Source organism: Rhinopithecus bieti, unplaced genomic scaffold (assembly GCF_001698545.2).
Source record: "Rhinopithecus bieti isolate Rb0 unplaced genomic scaffold, ASM169854v2 scaffold_425, whole genome shotgun sequence".
In the NCBI taxonomy this organism is placed as follows: domain Eukaryota; kingdom Metazoa; phylum Chordata; class Mammalia; order Primates; family Cercopithecidae; genus Rhinopithecus; species Rhinopithecus bieti.
In genome coordinates, this window is record NW_016803361.1 from 103,943 (window position 1) to 125,302 (window position 21,360).

The window sequence follows — 21,360 nt, forward strand, 5'->3', positions numbered from 1 at the left end:
GTTCTGTTCAGTGGAGGGTTGGAGTGAGCTTCAAAAACTGACTACACACCATTACAAGAGGCCTGAATTAGGGTTTTTCAGAGATACAGAACCAGTGTAAGAGGTCTTGTCTTGAGGGAATTGGGTTATGTAATTATGGAGGCTGAGAAGTCCCACACTAGGCTGTCTGCTAGCTAGAGACCTAGTGATGGTGGTAGCATGACTCAGTCCAAGTCCAGAAGCTTCAGAACCAGGAAAACTGATGGTGTAACTCTCAGACTGACGTAGAAGTCCTGAGAACCAAGGGGCGATGGGTGTAAGTCCCTGAATCCAAGTGCCTGAAAGCCTGGAGTTCTGATGTCCAAGGGCATGAGAATAAAGCTGTCTCAGCTCCTGGGGTATGCGGTTGGGGTTGAGAGGAGAAGATTCGGGGAAAGAGAATTAGTTTTTTCTCTTCCTTCTGTCCAGGCCAGGCTCCTAGCTGTTTGGATTGTGCCTCAGTCACATTGAGGGCACATCTTCCCCATTCAGTCTAATGGCTCACATGCCAGTCTCTGAAAACACTCTGACAGACACACCCAGAAATAATGGTTCACCAGTTCTCTAGGTGTTCCTTAATCCATTCAAGTTGACACTGAAAATTAACTCTCACAGGACCTGACTTTATTTGTAACAGACTTTAGAGTATTGTAGAAAACAGTAGAGCAGTCAGTAACAGTGGAGGTTGAGCAGTCAGTAACAGTGGAGGTTAAACAGTTGCCAGGTCATACCAACAGATAACCAGAAGCTTCAAGAACGGATCAGGGAGGCCAGGCACGGTGGCTCACGCCTGTAATCCCAGCACTTTGGGAGGCCGAGATGGGCGGCTCACAAAGTCAGGAGATCGAGACCATCCTGGCTAACACAGTGAAACCCCGTCTCTACTAAAAATACAAAAAATTAGCCGGGCGTGGCAGCATGCATCTGTAGTCCCAGCTACATGGGAGGCTGAGGCAGGAGGATGGCGTGAACCCGGGAGGCGGAGCTTGCAGTGAGCTGAGATTGCATCACTGCACTCCAGGCTGGGCGACAGAGTGAGACTGTCTAAAAAAAAAAAAAAAAATCAGGGAAAGAGACAACCTAGATAAAACTACAGACATTCCTTGTCATCAGGAAGACTGTGTGCATACTGAAGGCTGTCATCTCAGAGGAGTGACCAGAGAGAACTTCTAAACTACAAGTTCCTGGCCAAATGCAGGGCAAACTTGTAAACTCCCTAAGTAGTGAAAGCAGTCTTCAAGCCATACATTAATTAGTCAAGCCAAGTCACTAAAGGGAAGATGATCAGTGTGTCAGTGTGCAGAGATCCTATGTTACCTAAAATGTCCAGTTTCAACACAAAAATTGAGATATGCAAAGAAACAGAAAAGTATGTGTCCCATATGACAGAGAAATGTAGGAAATACAAAGTTGTTTTGAGGGATACCAAATTTAGGATAAATGCTAAACAGCTGTTATGTGATCAGAGGCTGGGTGCAGTGATTCATGCCTGTAATGCCAGCAGTTTGGGAGGCTGAGGTGGGTGGATCGCTTGAGGCCAGGAGTTTGAGACCAACCTGGCCAAAATGATGAAACCCCACCTCTACTAAAAATAAATTAGCCAGGCATGGTGTTGGGTGCCTGTAGTCCCAGCTACTCAGGAGGCTGAGGCAGGAGAATTGCTTGAATCCAGGAGACAGAGGTTGCAGTGAGCCAAGATCGTGCCATTGCTCTCCAGCCTGGTAGACAGTGAGACTCCACCTCAAAATAAATAAATAAATAAACCCAAAGAACTAAAGAAAGCCAGGTGTAAAGAATTAAGGAAAGTATTCTAATGTCTCACCAAGTAGAGAACATAGAGAACTTTTTTTTAAGAACTAAATGAAAATTCTGAAGTTGAAAAGTACGATAACTACAATTTAAAAAGTTACTAGAAAGGCTCAATACTAGATTTGAGCTGGCAGAAGATAGAATCAGCAAACCTGCAGATAGATTAATAGAAGACATGCAACGTGAAACAGAAAAATAAGTTTGAAGAAAAAATGTTCCTCACACTATGTATACAAAAATGAACTCAAAGTGGATCATAGACCTAAATACAAGCAAAAACTGTAAAACTCTTACAAAAAATATAAACAAATATTTGTGATCATTCTCTAGGCAAAGCTTTCTTAGCTATTACACCAAAACAAAACAAAAAAAAAATGCAATAGATAATTTGTTTTAAAAGACAGCATTTTATTACAGGAGATTGTAAAAGTAGTCTGTTTTATCTGTTTCAGATTAATTTCAAGTTAATTTCAATAGTGAAAAATTTGCTCTATATACTTTTCATTCTGCCCATGCTGTTATTGTCACAAACTACATCTTTATAATAATTATGTGTCCATCAACATAGTTTTATAATTATGCAGTTTTAAAAATCAGATAGGAGGGAAGAACAAGAGTTACAAACAGATATACATTGTCTTGCTGCTCCAAAATCTGCCATGTAAAAAGCCCCATGCACAAGGGCAACGTGCTTATTCTGTTGGAGTCAGAGTGAGAGGCCCAGAGGTTGCACCTCACTTGGCTGCTCACTGGGTCTTGGATGCAGGGTTCAACCACTTGGCCAATGGGAATGGTGTGCCAGGATCTGCTCCTTTATTTTATTTTTTGCTCACCACATGGGAATTGAGATGCACCCTTAAATAAAGCATTTGTGTTCCAAGTTAAAAGACTCTTTTATGTTTATTTGTGCTGGTGAATATATTTGTCTTTCCAGTGTTGTTTTTTTGTTTTGTTTTGTTTTTGTTTTTTTCGTTCGTGTGGGTTCGAGTTACTGTCTAGGGTTCTTTGATTTTAGCTTGATACTCCGTTTAGCTTTTTTTTTTTCTTGTAGAGCAATTCTGCTAGCATCAAACTCAGTTTTGTCTGTCTATGAATATCTTAATTTTCTTTTAAAAGAATAGCTTTGCTGGATATAGAATTTTGGTTGATAGTTTTTTTTTTTTTTTTTTAATTTTCCATTCAACACTGTTAATATGTCATTCCATTGCCTTCTGGCATCCGTGATTTCTAATGAGAAATCAGCTGTTAATTCTCCTGAGGTCCTTTGGATGTGATGACTCACTTCTTTCTCTCTTGCTGCTTTCAAGATTCTCTTTCTGTCCTTGTCTTTCAGCAGTTTGATTATAATGTGCCAGTGTCCATATCTTTGAGTTTATGTTACTTGGAGGTTCTGGAGCTTTGTAGAATGGTAGATGAATGTTTTTCATTAAATTTCTTTTTTATTTCATTAAATTTGGGAGGTTTTCAGTTATTCAGATATTCTTCCTGATGAATTATCTTTTTTCTCTCTTTCTGAGACTCATCTTATGCGTATGCCGGTATTGTTACTGTTTATTTTAGAAAGGCAGGTTCTTGCTCTGTTGCCCAGGCTGGAGTGCAGTGGTACAGTCATAGCTCACTGCAACATTGAACTCCTAGGCTCAAGCATTCCTTCCACCACAACCTCCCAAATAGCCCAGCTAACTTTTAAAAAAAAATTTTGTACAGATAGAATCTTGCTTATTGCCCAGTCTGATCTTGAACTCTTGGCCTCCAGGGATCCTCCTACCTTGGTCTCCCAAAACACTGTGATTACAGGTGTGAGCCACTGTGTTTGGCCATATGCTGGTATTCTTGATGGTATCTTACAGGTCTTTCAGGCTCTGTTCATTTTTTGGTTTCATTTCTATTTCTCAGACTGTATGCCAACTGATCAGTCTTAGAGTTCACAGATTCTTTGTTTTGCCTGCTTACATCTACTGTTGAGCCCTTTTGGTGAATTTTTATTTTTCAGTTACTGTGCTTTTCAACTGTAGAATTTCAATTTGGTTCTTTTAATAATTTCTGTCTCTTTGTTGATGTTCTCTTTCTGGTTGAGCTGTATTTCTCTTCAGTTCTTTAAACATGGTTTGTTTTAGTTCGTTGAACATATTTAAGATAACTGAGTTGAAGTCTTTGTTCAAAATGTACGATGCCTTAGGGATAATTTCTGTTTATTGCTTGTTTCTCTATGTATGGGTCATACTTTCCTCTTTACATATCTCATTTTTTTGTTGTTGAATAATTTAAAAGTGTGAATTTTGTAATGTGGCAACTGAAAATCAGATTCTCCCCTCCGATCTCTCAGGTTTGTTATTCTTACCGCATTTTGTACTTGTTGTCTAGTGACTTTTCTGAACTGATTTTGTAATGCTTGTATTCTTTGCCATTTGTGGCCATGAAAGTCTTTGTTCTGTGAGTTTAATGGTCAACTAATAAGTAGACAGAGATAAACTCTTGGAATGAATAAATCTTCCAGTGTTTGCTAAGGGACTTGTGTGTTTTCGTGACACATCTTCAACATTCAGCCAGGTGGCTTACAACTCTGCCTTCACCTTCAGCCTCCAGAGTGGCCATTGTGAGAGTTTAGGGCCTTCTCACATCTTTTCTTAGCACACATACGGCCCTGGGCATGAGTGTGACCTTCTAAATTCTCAGGAATATGTTAAAGCTTTCCAAAGTCCCTGTGGACATCTCATTTCCCAGGCTTTTCTTCCAAGCTTTTTGGTTATTCTATTGCCTGTCCCAGTTGTTGTCTGTCACCCCAGGCATCAGCAATTAAAGCATTTGCCTGCTAATATTTTAAACATTACCCCTAGTTAGCAACTTTAGCTCTGGACCAACTCCAAGTTAGGCAAAATAAAGACAGGCCTTCTGAGCTGGTCTTCCAGGGAGCCACCAGACAGGTCAGTATAAATAGTTAAAGTGTTTTGTGATTGAAGTCTGTTCTTCCTCTAGTACTGGGAATGAGGGCTGTTATTTTCAGGGCTGTTGCTGAGGTAAGGAGTGGAGAATGAGACTAGAGTAACTTAAAATACCACAAAGCTGTTGTTCTGAGATTCAGCCATTTTTCTTGGGTAAGCATTTCCTGGGATGCTGAAAGCTTTTGATTAGTTTCTAAAGTTCCAAAAAAGTTGATTCTGACAGTTTCTTTGCCAGACTTTTAATTGCTTTTATGTTAGGGCAGAGTTTCAAAGTCTTTACTCTGCTGTTTTCACTGACACCACATTATAGATAAATTTAACTTCATTGAAATTTGAAAAAAATTATTGCTTTAATGGATATCATCAAGAAAGTGAAGACAACCCACAGATTGGGAAGAAATATTGTATGTCATACATCTGATTATGCATTTTAATTTAGAATAATGAACCCTTACAACTTAGAAGACATGTAACCCAATTTAAAGTGGGCAAAAGATCTGAATAGCATTTCTCTAAAGAGGACATGCAGATGGCCAAAAAGCACCTGAAAAGATGCTCAACATCATTAGTTATTAGGGAAATGAAAACCAAGATCACGTGAGATACCACTTTATACCCTCTTGGATGGGTGTTGAGAAAATAAAAACCCAGGTGATGAGGCCAGGAAGAGTTTGGAACCCTCATACACTGTTGGGAAAGCAAAATGGTACAATCATCTCAGAAAACAGTATGGGACTTTCTCAATAGGTTAAATGTAATGTTACCCTGTGGCCCAGAGCTGCTTCTCCTAAGTGTATACCCCAAATAATTTAGAACAGGTGTTCACACAAAAATTTATACAAGGAGGTTCGTAGCAGTATTATTCATAGTGGCGTAAAGTGGAAATAACCCAAAGTCCATCAACTGATGAATATACAAATAAATGTGATATATATGTACAATTGAATATTATTCAATCATAAAAAAATAAATGAAGTAGTAATTTATGCTACAACTTGGATGAATGTTGGAAACATTAGGTTAGGTGAAGGAAGCCAGTAACAAAAACATATGAGTTCATTCATATGAAATGTCAACAGCAGGCGCATTTAGAAAGAATGAAAGTAGATTAGTAGTGGTTGCTTAGAGCTAAAAGCATTTAAAGGAAATACATAGGGGACTGCTAAAGGACAGGGAGTGATAAAAATGTTCTAAAATTGTGATAGTTGTGTAATTCTGGGAATTTACTAAGAAACCATTGAAGTATACATTTTATATGTGTGAATTATATGGTGTGCAAATGATATCTTAGTAACTCACACAGAGACACGTATAATGTGGGACACCATTAAGGGCAACATACGTGTAATGAAATTTTTTTTAAGTAGTCAAAGAAATAATGACTAGAAACTTCCCAAGTTTGGTGAAAAACATATTTCCAGAAGTTCAACATACTCCAAGTAGGATAAATGCAGAGATTCATAAGTAGACATGTTATCGTCAGAATGTTGAAAGACAGAAAAAAAAATCTTGAAATTATCATGAGAAAAATGATGCGTGGAATCCCCAATAAGATTAATAGTTGACTTCTCAGCAAAACCAAGGAGGCTAAAGAGAAGTGGATAACATATTCAAAGTTTTGAAAGAGAAACAAAACTGTCTTTCAAAATTGAAAGCAAAATGGATATTTCAAATAAGCAAAATGAGAATTCATTGGTTGCAAACCTACCTTTCAGCAAATACTAAAAGTTTTAAAACTGAAAGCAAATGACACCAGACAATAATTTGAATTCACAGGAAAAAAGAGACATTACATAAAAGTAATTAAGTATAAAAGAGAATATCATTGCATCTTCATTTTCCTTTCTCTTATTAAAAGGCAATCAAATAAAGCATTATGCATATCATTGTATTTTGGGGCCAATAATGGAAACGTTGTAACAACACAAGGAAAGTAGATGGGAACAAAGCTATTTTGCAGTAAGGAAATGACACCAGATAGTAACTCAAATTCACAGGAGGAAGTGAAAAAAGTCATAATAGTAAATAAGAAGGCTCATATGAAAAACTATAAACACGTACTTGTTCTTTTTAAATTACCTTTAAAAGACAAAAAAATTATATAATAAGTATAACAATTTATTCTTGGGTTTGTAACATGTAAACCTATTGTGTATAACAATAATGGGGTGGGGGAGGGAATAGAGCCATATAGTAGTAAAGTTTTGATATTTCACTGGAATTAAGTTTGTATTTATCTGAAGTAGATTCCGATAAAGATGCATATTAGAAGCCCTAGAGCAACCACTAAGAAAATTCCTCAAAACATCATTAAAGGAATTAAAATTTGTTTTAAAATAGCTAAAGAAGACAGTAAAGGAGAAACAAATTAACAAAAAAAGAATGAGACATATAAAAAATAAAAGCACACTGGTAGACATAAATCCAACCATGTTAATATAACATTAAATGTGAATGAATTAAACAGTCCAATCAAAAGACAGAAATTTTCAGACTGGATAAGTAACATTCATATGCAGTAAACTCGCCATGTTTGTAGGTTCTACATCTGCAGATTCAATCAATCATGGATCAAAAATGTAGTCAGGCATATGATGGTTGTGTCTGAACATGTACAGACTATTTTCTTATTCCCTAAACAATACAGTATAACAACTATTTAGATAACATTTGCATTGTGTTAGATATTATAAGTAATCTGGAGATCAAAGTATAGAGGAGGATATTTGTCGGTTATATGTGAATAGTATGCCATTTTTACATAAGGGACTTGAACATCCGTAATTTTGGTTTCCACAAGAGGTCCTAGAACCTCTTGGTGGCTAGCCCCCATGGAGGCTAAGAGAGAACTGTATATTATGGAAATTGGCAGCTGATACAAACCAGGGCTTTTTACAACCCCTGACGGAGAGAGCTGATTTCACCAGCACCCTCTGTGGAGATGACAGTTCTAGTTTTTGTCCCTTGAATCTGAACAAATCATTCTGTCTACAGGAGTTACACTTTAGACTCGAAGATATTCATAGGTTGAAATTTTAAAAATGGAGAAACATGTTGTCTCAGTCATTTTGGGCTGCCATAACAAAATACCATAGACTGAGGGGATGAAACAACAAAAATTTATTTTCAAAAAACATTACTAGATATAAAGAGGGAAATTTTATAATAATAAAAGTGTCAACTCATCAGGAAGCTATAATAATTTTAAACACATATGCATCAAATAACAGAACCACAAAATCCATGAAGCAAAAACTGACAGAATTGAAGGGAGAAGTAGACAAGTAAAGAATAATAGTTGGGGACTTTGATACTCCACTTTGCATAAATGAATAGAATAACAAAAGATTGGCAAGGAAATAGAAAACTTGAACAGCACTAAAAAGCAACTAGATCTACTGTATCTGTGAAATCCACTCCAAAACAGCAGAATAGATAATTCTTTTCCAAAGTACATGGAACATTCTCCAGGATATACCATATAAAACAAGTCTCAATGAATTTGAGAGGATGGGAATGATACAAAGTGTGTTCTCCAGTCACAATAGAATTAAATTAGAACTTAAAGAAAATTTTGACAATTCATAAATATATGGCAATTGAACAATATTCATAAATAATCAATGAGTCAAATAACAAACTCTTTTGAGGTTAATAAAAGAAAAAACCTACCAAATATTGTGAGATGTGACTAAAGCAGTGCTTAGAGGGAAATTGATGTCTGTGAGTACATTTAAAAAATAAAAAAACTTAGTGCCACAGAACTGTACACTTAAAAATGGCTAAAATGGTAAATTTTATGAATATTTACCACAATAAACAAGAAGAAAGATTTAAAATTAATAACATAACTTTATACCTTAAGGAACAAGAAAAAAAGAGCAAATTAAACCCAAAGCAAGCAAAAGGAAGAGAATCATAAAAACGAGGTGGAAGGAAATTGCATTGAGAATAGATAATAGAGAACATTAGGGAAACCAAAATTTGGTTCTTATCAAAGGTCAACAAAATCGACAAGGTTTAGCTGGACTGGCTGAGAAAATCAAGAGAGAAGACTCAAATTACTAAAATCAGAATGAAAGAGTGGACAATACTACTGCTCTTGAAAAATGAAAATGAATCTAAGGGAATGCTATGAACAATTGACTGCCCAGTAATTAGATGACCTAGATGAAATTTACAAATCCCTAGAAAGATACAAAATCTATTACAAAAATGGCTCAAGAGGAAATATACAATCAGAAGAAACCTATGGCAAGTAAGGTATTGAAATTATTCCCCCAAAATTGTAAGAAAAACCCAGGTTTAGATGACTTCAGAATCCATTAGTAAACTCTACCAAAAAAAATCATAGATAGATAGACAGATAGATGATAGATAGATAGAAGAAAGATAGGTAGGTAGGTAGGTAGGTAGGTAGGTAGATAGATAGATAGATAGATAGATAGATAGATAGATAGATCCCAAATGCATATACTGGTGCCTTAACCTCCAATTAAGGTATTAGGATGTGGGACCTTAGGGAGATACTTAAGTTTAGGTGAGGTCATGAAGATAGAGCCCTCACAGTGGAATTATTGCCCTTATAAGAAGAGGAAGAGACACCAAAATTTTTTTTCTCTGCCATGAGGATACAACAGGAAGTCACCATTTGTAAGGCAGGAAGAGGGGCCTCACTAGAACCCATCTATCCTGGCCACCTGGTCTCAAACTTCCCAGCCTCCATAACTGTGGGAAATAAATGCCTGTTGTTTGAGCCACTCAGTCGACAATATTTTGTTATACCTCCCAGAGCTGACTAAGAAATGTACACTTCCCAACTCATTCTATGAGGCAAGACAAAGACATCTAAAGAAAGTTTCCTTATGAATATAGGTGCAATAAAAACTAGTAAATCAAGCCTGGGGACATATAAAAATAAATCACTGCAAGACATTAGTATCTGGGCCACCACTTTGTACTTGGGGCAATTCATGCCTTACATACCCACAGGATAGGTTCTCATTGTCTGCTGGGTAATGAGTAATCTGGTCCCAAAACCTCGTCTTTACTTCCTGCTTTATTGGACTACTTTAGGTACTAACTCTGTCAATTGGGTCTTCTGGATAAGATGCTGACATGGAGTTTGGAATGCAAGAGGTTTATTGGACAGTAATGCTTGGGAAAATTTAAAGGGGAGGGAGGATAATTGAGTAAGAAAAGCCTGCAAACCATAAGGCAGGTCTGATAACTGGGGAAAGAAAGGGGTTGGTGAGTGGAAACTACATTGGTTATAGAGAGTCTCAGATTGTCATGCATCTCATATACAGTCAGCCAACCCAATGGGTATTTCAGGTCACAGTCTGTCTTTTAGAAGAATTCCATGTTGATCAAAAATGTAGACTGAAGGGTACTCAGGAAGACCTTATATTTGGCTTGAATCCTGAGACAGATTCTGAAAGCCCTAATAGCTAGAGGCTGTCAACCTAATTGCACTCCTTGCAGTTGAATTACAAGTCCTCCCTCCCTCCCTCCCTTCCTCCCTCCCTCCCTCCCTTCCTTCCTTCCTTCCTTCCTTCCTTCCTTCCTTCCTTCCTTCCTTCCTTCCTTCCTTCCTTCCTCCTTCCTTTCTTTTGTTTTTTAGAGATAGGTCTTACTCTGTCTCTCAGGCTGGAGTGCAGTGCGATCATTGTAACCTCAAATTCCTGGGCTCAAGCAATCCTTCTGCCTTCTGAGCAGCTAGGACTTCAGGTGCATGGCACCCTGCCTGGTTATTATTATTTTTTAAGTTTTTGTAGAGACAGGGTCTACATTGCCCAGGCTGGTCTCAGACTCCTGGCTTCAAGTGATCCTCCCTGCCTTGGCTTCCCAAAGCACTGTTATAGATGTGAGCCACTACACTCAGCCTATAAATTTTTTCTTGAAGGGAGATCCAAGCTGTACACTTCCGTGAATGCCACACTATAGGGCAATATCAAGTAGTACAACATTTATGTAATTGGAGTCCCAGAAAAGGAGAAAACGGAGAAAAAAAATTTGAAGCAATAATAACAAATTTTTCCCGAAATTTTATGAAAATGATAAACCTAAAGGTCCAGGAAGCTACCTGAAGCCCAAGCAGGAAAAGCATAAAGAAAACCATCCCAAACACATCATGATCATATTTCTGGCTGAGTGCCTATAATCCCAGCATTTTGAGAGACTGAGATGGGAGGATCACTTGAGCCAGGAGTTTCAGACTACCTGGGAAACATAGTGAGACCTTGGCTCTACAAAAAACAAAACAAGGGTGGACACAATGGCTCATGCCTGTAATTCCAACACTGGGAAGCCAAGGCAGGCAGATCACCTGAGGTCAGGAGTTTGAGACCAGCCTGGCCAACATGGTGAAACTCCATCTCTACTAAAAATACAAAAACTAGCTGGGTGTGGTGGCAGGCACCTGTAATCCCAGCTACTCAGGCGGCTGAGGCAGGAGAATCACCTGAACCCAGGAGGCAGAGGTTGCAGTGAGCTGAGATTGTGCCACTGCACTCCAGCCTCGGCGACAGAGCAAGACTCTGTCTCAAAACAAACAAAAAACAATAAAAACAACTTAGCTGGGTGCAGTTGTGCATGCCTGTAGTCCCAGCTACTTCAGTGGCTGCAGTGAGAGAATACTTGAGCCCACGAGGTTGAGGCTGCACTGAGCCATGATCATGCCACACTGCACTCCAGCCTGGGCAACAGAGTGAGTCTCTGTCTCAAAACAAAAACAAAAACAAAAAACATCACATTTCTGAAAGCAAGTGATAAAAATTTAACAGAAGCCAGAGGAAGAAAGTACACATATGTATTGAGAAACAAAGATAAGAGTTACTGCAGACTTACATCAGACAATATGCAATTCAGAAGATAGTGGAATGATATTTTTAAAATATTGAAGGGAAAAATAAGTCATCCTAGAATTCTATGTCTAGTGAAATCATGTTTTAAGAATGAAGACAAAATGAAGATATGAGTCCAGCATTATCCTGATACTAAAATTTGATGAAGACATTGTAAGTAAACTACAGACCAGTGTTCCCTATGGATGTCTATGTAAAAATCCTTAATATATTAGCATTAAAAACCCAGCAATATATAAAATGGATTCTGTATGTTAAGTAGGGTTTACTCCAGGCAAGAAAAATAAAATATTCACAATACATATGTCTGTCAAGGGACTTGTATCTAGAAAATATAACATTTTTACCATTTAATGAAAAGACAACCTAATTTTTAAAATAGACAAAGGATTTGAACAGATTCCTCAAAAAAGAGGATATATGGGCACATGAAAAGATACTCAATATCATTAATCATCAAAAAATGCTAATTAAAGCCACAATAAGATACTACTACACAGCTAGTAGAATGGCTAAAATTAAACTGACAATATCAAGTACTGATAAGGGTGTGAAGAAACTGAACTCTCATACATTGCTGAGGTCCCTGTAGAGTTTATCCAAAGTACATCCACTTTGTAAACATTTTGGCAGTTTCTTATAAACATGTACTTTCTCTTTGACCCAGGGTTATACTCCTAGATATTTTTTCTAAGAGGAATGAAAACACAAACACTTCCACACAGAAGCTAACATACATACTGACAGACATACAGCAGGCTCAATAAATGTTCACTGGTTGAATGAAAAAATAACACTTTTGAACTTTTTACAATTCTTCTTCCTCCTCCTCTCTCCTCCTCCTCTCCTCCTCCTCCTGCTTCTTCTTCGTCTTCTTCTTCTCTCTCTTCTTTCTTCTTCTTCTTTCTTCTTCTTCTTCTTGTTCTTCTTCTCCTTCTTCTCCTCCTCCTCCTCCTCCTCCCTTTTTTTTCTTCTTTCTTTCATTTCTTTCTCTTTTTCTTTCTTTCTTTCTTTTTTTTTTGACATGGAGTCTTGCTCTGTAGCTCAGGCTGGAGTGCAGTGGCACAATCTCGGCTCACTGCAACTTCTGCCTCCTGGATTCAAGCAGTTCTCCTGACTTGGCCTCCTGAGTAGCTGAGATTACAGGCACCTGCCATCATGCCTGGCTGATTTTTAGTAGAGAGAGAGTTTCACCATGTTGACCAGGTTGGTCTCGAACTCCTGATCTCAGGTGATCTGCCTGTCTTGGCTTCCCAAAGTGCTGGTTATACAGGCATGAACCATAGCACCTGGCTTTTTTTTTTTTTTTTTTTAGTAGAGCTGAGGTGTTGTTATGTTGCCCAGTCTGGTCTCAAATTCCTGAATTCAAGTGATCCTCTGCCTTGGCCTCCCAAAGTGCTAGAATTACAGGTGTGAGCCACTGCACCCAGCCTTGAGCTTTTTTTTTTTTTTCATTTTTTTTTTCTTTTTTATATTTTAAGTTCTAGGGTACGTGTGCACAACACGCAGTTTGTTACATATATATACGTGTGCCATGTTTGTTTGCTGCACCCATTAACTCATCATTAGCATTAGGTATTTGTCCTAATGCTATCCCTCCCCCATCTCCCCACCCCACAATAGGTCCCAGTGTGTGATGTTCCCTGCCTGTGTGCAAGTATTCTTATTGTTCACTTCCCATCTATTAATGAGAACATGCGGTGTTAGAATTTCTGTCCTTGCAATAGTTTGCTCAGAATGATGGTTTCCATCTTCATCCATGTCCCTACAAAGGACATGAACTCATCCTTTTTATGGCTGCATAGTATTCCATGGTGTATATGTGCCACATTTTCTTAATCCAGTCTATCATTGATGGACATTTGGGTTGGTTTCAAGTCTTTGCTATTGTGAAGAGTGCTGCAGTAAACATACGTGTGCATGTGTCTTTAGAGTAGCATGATTTATAATCCTTTGGGTATATACCCAGTAATGGGATTGTGGGGTCAAATGCTATTTCTAGTTCTAGATCCTTGAGGAATTGCCACACTGTCTTCCACAATGGTTGAAAAGCATTCCTATTTCTCCACATCCTCTCCAGCACCGGTTGTTTCCTGACTTTTTTTTTTTTTTGAGTTGGAGTCTCAGTCGCCCAGGCTGGAGGGCAGTGGTGCAATCTCAGCTCACTACAAGGTCCACCTCCTGGGCTCACGCCATTCTCCTGCCTCAACTTTCTGAGTAGCTGGGACTACAGGCGCCTGCCACTACGCCTGGCTAATTGTTTTTTGTATTTTTAGTAGAGACGGGGTTTCACTGTGTTAGCCAGGATGGTCTCGATCTCCTGACCTCGTGATCCGCCCATCTCGGCCTCCCAAAGTGCTGGGATTACAAGCATGAGCCACTGTGCCCAGCCTGTTTCCTGACTTTTTAATGATCGCCATTCTCACTGGTGTGAGATGGTATCTCACTGTGGTTTTGATTTGTATTTCTCTGATGACCAGTGATGATGAGCATTTTTTTCATGTGTCTGTTGGCTGCATAAATGTCTTCTTTTGAAAAGTGTCTGTTCATATCATTTGACCACTTTTTGATGGGGTTGTTTNGAATGTTGAATATCAGCCCCCACTCTCTTCTGGCTTGTAGAGTTCCTGCTGAGAGATCTGCTGTTAGTCTGATGGGCTTCCCTTTGTGAGTAACCTGACCTTTCTCTTTGACTGCCTTTAACATTTTTTCCTTCATTTCAACCTTGGTGAATCTTACAATTATGTGTCTTGGGGTTGCTCTTCTTGAGGAATATCTTTGTGGTGTTCTCTGTATTTCCTGAATTTGAATGTTGGCCTGCCTTGCTAGGTTGGGCAAGTTCTCCTGGATAATATCCTGAAGAGTGTTTTCCAGCTTGGTTCCATTCTCCCCATCACTTTCAGGTACACCAATCAGATGTAGGTTTGGTCTTCTCACATAGTCCCACATTTCTTTGGAGACTTTGTTTGTTTCTTTTTACTCTTTTTTCTCGAAGCTTCTCACTTCTTTTCATTAATTTCATCTTCAATCACTGATACCCTTTCTTCCACTTGATCAAATTGGCTGCTGAAGATTGTGCATGCATCACATAGTTCTCATGCCATGGTTTTCAGCTCCATCAAGTCCTTAAAGGTCTTCCCTACACTGTTTATTCTAGTTAGCCATTTGTCTAATCTTTTTTCAACGTTTTTAGCTTCCTTGAAATGGTTCAAACATCCTCCTTTAGCTCAGAGAAGTTTGTTATTACTGACCTTCTGAAGCTTACTTCTGTCAATTCGTCAAAGTCATTATCCATCCAGCTTTGTTCTGTTGCTGGCAAAGAGAGGAGCTGCAATCCTTTGGAGGAGAAGAGGCACTCTGGCTTTTAGAATTTTCAGCTTTTCTGCTCTGGTTTCTCCCCATTTTTGTGGTTTTATCTACCTTTGGTCTTTGATGATGGTGACCTACAGATGGGATTTTGGTTTGGACGTCCTTTTTGTTGATGCTGATGCTATTCCTTTCTGTTTGTTAGTTTTCCTTGAACAGTCAGGCCCGTCATGTTGCAGGAAGTCAGGGACCCCGAACAGAGGGACCAGCTGAAGCCGTGGCAGAAGAACATAAATTGTGAAGATTTCATGGACATTTATTAGTTCCCCAAATTAATACTTCTATAATTTCTTATGCCTGTATTTACTGCAATCTCTGAACATAAGTTATGAAGATTTCATGGACACTTATCACTTCCCCAATCAATACCCTTGTGATTTCCTATGCCTGTCTTTACTTTAATCTCTTAATCCCATCATCTTCGTAAACTGAGGAGGATGAATGTCGCCTCAGGACCCTGTGATTGTGTCAGCTGCACAAATTGTTTGTAGAGCATGTGTGTTTGAACAATACGAAATCTGGGCATCTTAAAAAAAAAAAACAGGATTAACAGTGATGTTCAGGGAACAAGAGAGGTAACTTCGAACTGACTGCCAGTGAGCCGGCCAGAACAGAGCTATATTTCTCCTCTTTCAAAACAAATAGGAGAAATATCACTGAATTCTTTTCTCAGCAAAGAACATCTGAGAAAGAGAATGCGCCCTGAAGGTAGGCTTATAGACAGCCCCTTTAAGGCGTGCTGCCTTTTATGGTCGAAGCTGAAGGGATGAAATAAGCCGCAGTCTCCTGTAGTGCTCCCAGGCTTATTAGGATGAGGAAATTCCCGCCTAATAAATTTTGGTCAGACAGGTTGTCTGCTCTCAAACCCTGTTTCCTGATAAGATGTTATCAATGACAGTGCGTGCCCAAAACTTCATTAGCAATTTTAATTTCGCCCCATCCTGTGGTCCTGTGAGCTCGCCCTGCCTCCACTTGCTTTGTGATATTTTATTACCTTGTGAAGTATGTGATCTCTGTGATCTCTGCACCCTATTCGTGCACTTCCTCCCCTTTTGAAAATCGCTAATAAAAACTTGCTGGCTTTTCGGCTTGGGGAACATCACAGATCTTGCTGACACGTGATGTCTCCCCTGGACACCCAGCTTTAAATTTCTCTCTCTTGTACTCTTTCCCTTTATTTCTCAAACCAGCCAAGACACTTAGGAAATAGAAAAGAACCCACGTTAAACATTGGGAGTGGGTTCTCCCAATACCCTCAGCTGCAGGTCTGCTGGAGTTTGCTGGAGGTCCACTCCAGACCCTGTTTTCCTGGGTATCACCAGCAGAGGCTGCAAAACAGCAAATATTGCAGAACAGCGAATATTGCTGCCTGATCCTTCCTCTGGAAGCTTCATCTTGGAGGGACACCCAGCTGTATGAGGTGTCAGTCGGCCCCTAATGGGAGGCGTCTCCCAGTTAGGCTACACAGGGGTCAGGGACCCACTTGAGGAGGCAGTCTGTCCGTTCTCAGAGCTCAAACGCCATGCTGGGAGAACAACCGCTCTCTTCATAGATGTCAGACAGGGACGTTTAAGTCTGCAGAAGTTTCTACTGCCTTTTGTTCAGCTATGCCCTTCCCCCAGGGGTGGAGTCTACAGAGGCAGGCAGGACTTGTTGAGCTGCAGTGGGCTCCACCCAGTTTGAGCTTCCCGGGCTTGAGTAGGCTTTGTTTACCTACTCAAGCCTCAGCAATGGCAGATGCCCCTCCCTCAGCCAGGCTGCCACCTCACGGTTAGCTCTCGGACTACTGTGCTAGCAGTGAGCAAGGCTCTGTGGGCATGGGACCCACTGAGCTAGGTACCGGATATAATTTCCTGGTGTTCTGTTTGCTAAGACCATTGGAAAAGTGCAGTTTTTGGGTGGCAGTGTCCCGATTTTCCTGGTACAGTCTGTCACAGCTTCCCTTGGCTAGGAAAGGGAAATCCCCTGACTCCTTGCACTTCCCGGGTGAGATGACACCCCACCCTGCTTTGGCTCACCCTCCATGGGCTGCACCCACTGTCCAACCAGTCCTAGTGAGATGAACCAGGTACCTCAGTTGGAAATGCAGAAATCACCTGTCTTCTTCTGCATCGATCACACTGGGAGCTGCAGACTAGAGCTCTTCCTATTGCCATCTTGGAATGGAGCAGCTTTTACAATTCTTAATATCCCCATCGAACAATAACATAAAGTAGGTTGCTTTTTTTTTGTTTGTTTTTGACGGAATCTCTCTCTGTTGCCAGGCTGGAGTGCAGTGGCACAATCTTGGCTCACTGCAACCTTCGCCTCCTGAATTCAAGTGATTCTTCTGCCTCAGCCTCCTGAGTAGCTGGAATTACAGGTAACATGCCACCATGCCCAGCTAATTTTTGTATTTGTAGTAGAGACGGGGTTTCACCATGTCGGTCAAGATGGTCTTGATCTCTTGACCTCGTGATTCGCCCGCCTCAGCCTCCCAAAGTGCTGGGATTACAGGCGCGAGCCACTGCACCTGGCCTAGGTTGCATTATTATCTTCATTTTACAAATGGAGAAACAAGACAAATAACTTTCCCAAGTTCACACAGTCTGTTATTGGTAAAGCTGGGATTAGAATTATTGCAACTCACACCAAATAACTTGCCCTAGACCACAGCAGTATCCTCCTTCTTGTCTAATGGAGGAGTTACTTTTAGACTCATTCACATATTTAGTAGAATAATATGTCTATCTTGATGCATCAAAGGTTAAGAAAAATGTTGAGTCCTTAGTCTTGGATGTTTGGACCTTTTGTCCATGGATAGTCCCCCAGAGGTCCAGGAATCTCATGATATTTGATGTGAGTTTCTGTGTATATACATAAATGAATTTTTCCTCAGGCCAAAGACCCATAGTTCTCATCAGATTCTCAAAGAATTTTGTAACTACTAAAAGATTAAGAATCATAGATGTAGAGAGAATATTTGAGATCTTCCTAATACATAATTATAATTACTAAGTGTTCTAAAATATTTATAGATGGGTTCATTTGAAGAGTTATCCACAGATCATTTTTTATGTCTGCAAAGAAGATTTTGGTTAGGGGACTAGAAGGTAATGTTTATCAGGCACAACTAGCTTACTTTAGCTCTTGAGTCATCGCTGGAAAGACATTGTTTACCCTTACCTAGAAATAGAAGCTGAGTTATATGGTGTCTTAAGACCATTTTTAAGGAGAGGAATTCAGCCCTGTTTTAAGAACATGTCTCACGTGGTGCTGGTTTTGTCTCACATCGCTGAATTCTGTGCTTTGGGACTTCCTTTTAGGCAAGACTGTCCCAGCTACTATGGTAAGAGTAGTTTAGCTCCCAGAGTGCAAGGTCTCCAAACCATTGCCCTGGCTAACTCATGATAACACAATTCAGGCTTGTGCTGGTCACAGACCTAGCTTTTTCATGTCTATTGTCCTTTTGAACAACCTTGAACAGCCTTCCTACTACTATAGCTGCAATCTACTTTGCAACGGAGAACAATAACTGTTTTTTTTTTTTTCCTTCTTCAGCTGCTACACATGTACTTCTTGACTAGTGTCTCCTATTCCACCTCTGAGCTTGCCTGAAAATTTCTTCATGCAAAACCATTTGTTTTTCAGCCATTGAGACACTGAGATCACAGACAGGTGTTTTGAAATTTCTTATTTATTTATTTTGAGACAGAGTCTCACTTTGTGGCCCGGACCAGAGTGCAGTGGCATGATCTTGGCTCACTACAACCTCTGCCTCCCGGGTTCAAGTGATTCTCATGCCTCAGCCTCCTGAGTAGTAGCTGGAATTATAGGCGAGTGCCACCATGCCCAGTTAATTTTTTCTAGTTTTAGTAGAGACAGGATTTCACTGTGTTGACCAGGCTGGTCTTGAACTCCTGGCCTCAAGTGATCCACCTGCTTCGGCCTGCCAAACTGCTGGGATTATCAGTATGAGTCACCATGCCCAGCGTCTTAAAGACTTTTCTAATCTCATCAAGAATATCACCTGCAGAGGTGGGCTTTAGAGAAGCAGGTAGGATCACCCTCAGTGGACTCTTCTGCAAGATGAGGGAAAAGACTGGTATGTTGGATTGGGTATTTCTCCCAGCTGGGGAGAAGTAGAGCCCTTAGCAGAGAATGGCCTATCTCTCAGTTCTCCCAACCTCTGCTCCAAGAAATCCACCACACAGTACTGAATATCAACCAACTGAGGATTAGTATAATCTTAACGGCTATGCTGATCACCTAGCTGGAGTAGGACACTTGGAGGAGGAGAGGAGGAATGAGGCAGAAGAGGTTGTTATGGAGCCAGGGTTGCTGTGGTAGCGGGAATTAATGAGGATTTACTTAAATAGAAAATAATTCCATGTAACACTGAGGAAAACTGAAACTAGAGAGCTGATACCACATACTACAAACAGATGCTCTGCTTTACCAAAAAATTACCCCAGTTTCCCAGTTTAAATTGTGACTCATCCTTTCTAGTACATTCTAAATGATTCAATGGTTTTCCTAAAAGGAGAAAAAAAAAACCTTTCCATACAAAATTTCCCAAATCCCTATATACCTGAATGTAAAAAAATGCATATAAATTTTATTAGATTTATATGGCCACCATAACAAACTGGGTGGCTTAAAAATCCAGAAATTTATTGTCTTCAGGTACCGGACACTTGAAGTCCAAAATCAAGGTGCCATCAGGGCCATGCTCCCTCTAAAACCTGAAAGGAAGTCTGTTCTTGCCTCTTCCTAGCGTCTGATGGTTTGCAGGCAATCTTTGCAGCTCCCAGGCCTATAGATGCATCACTCCAGTCCCTCATCTTCATGTAGTAATTTTTTTCAATAGAAACCGTGCTACTTTATTAAAATACTGAGTTTTAGTTCACATGTATATTTTTGTCTCCCCACCATTTCCATGTCTGACCACTGCTACCACTACGTCCTATCACAACATTCCATATGTATTTAAAACAAAGCAAAGGGTGGAGTTCCATCTTTAAAAACTAAACAGGCATTTTGGACAACACATTCTTGGCAATGGAACCTGGACAACATTTATTAAACATGTTAGGGAGAGTTCTCACTCTGCATTATAGAAAGGACAGCCAGATATCAACTGTTACAGAAATAAAATAAGATGGAAAATTTTTAACAAATTGTTTAAACTATTTTCTTAAAGAGACTTCCTCCACTCCAGAGATCTTGAATAGCCTCCTGGTCAGTTGTCCGGAAGCAATTCTTCACATAATTGATGAACTTGGCTTCCACTTTCAGAAGAGAACCACTTTTTTCTATACTTGCTTGCATTTTTGCTTTAATGTCTTCTACAGAACTAGGCCCTTTTAGTATTTTAGGAGTTTTCTCCTGTTTTTTGAAGGATTCTTGTCCTTTTGATCTTGGTATTGACGATGGGTTTAAGTGTTTTCCATTCTAATTTGACTCTTTTGTGCATTTTTGGTTGGAGTATCTCATATAGATTTCTTCACTGGTGCTTTTCTTCAATTTCCTGATCATCATTATCTTCATCAGCAGCAAGTTTTACTTTTATTCTCTGGAACCTTGCTACCACGTCTAGGGGCAGACTGCTTTCCAGATATCCTTAAAGAGTTTCACATCCTCCTCCTCTTCATCTTCTGACTCTACATCTTCCTCCACAGCTACTAAGTGCTGTCCACTAATATGCACTGGCCCTGAACCACACTTCAACAGTAAGAGCACTGGTGGTGTGATTTCAAAGCCCCCAAGGGAAACCGTTGGCTGTACAGACATTTTCAAAATTGCCAGTGTTACTTTAATTGGACTGCCTTCATAATTCATTGCCTCTGCTTCAACAATGTGTAATTCATCCTTTGCACCAGCCCCTAAACTGACCGTCCTTAAAGATAACTGGTGTTCATTTTCATCATTATCCATCTTAAAGTGATAATCATTGTCAGCCTTTAGTTCAAAACTGAAAAGATAGTTCTGGGCCTCGTGGGGCTCATATCCATGTCCATCGAATCTTCCATCGGGTGGCGGCACACATTTAGGTGGGAGAGAAAGCAGAAGAGATAAACAACCACTGCTCAAGAGAACAGCCATACAGGACGGAGTCACCAGTGGTATTCTTCATGTGTGTCTCTTCTCTTCATATAGTCTTCTCTCTGCCTGCATCCAAATTTCCTATTTTTATAAGGACACCAACCATTGTATTAAGGCCCACCCTACTGACCTCATCTTGACTACATCTGTAAAGACCTCATTCCCAAATAAGGTCACATTCTGAGATACGTGGCCTTATGGATTAGGACTTCAACATATCTTTTTGGGGGGACCACAATTCAATCCATAACATAGGTGGTAATAGTATGACATTT

The 21,360-nt window shown here is 39.7% G+C and overlaps 1 pseudogene; it reads right to left on the reverse strand.

Moving 5' to 3' along the window:
- Window positions 1-20,043: 20,043 nt before the first annotated feature.
- LOC108534522 (nucleophosmin pseudogene) lies at window positions 20,044-21,012 on the reverse strand (annotated as a pseudogene).
- Between the last annotated feature and the right edge of the window lie 348 nt (window positions 21,013-21,360).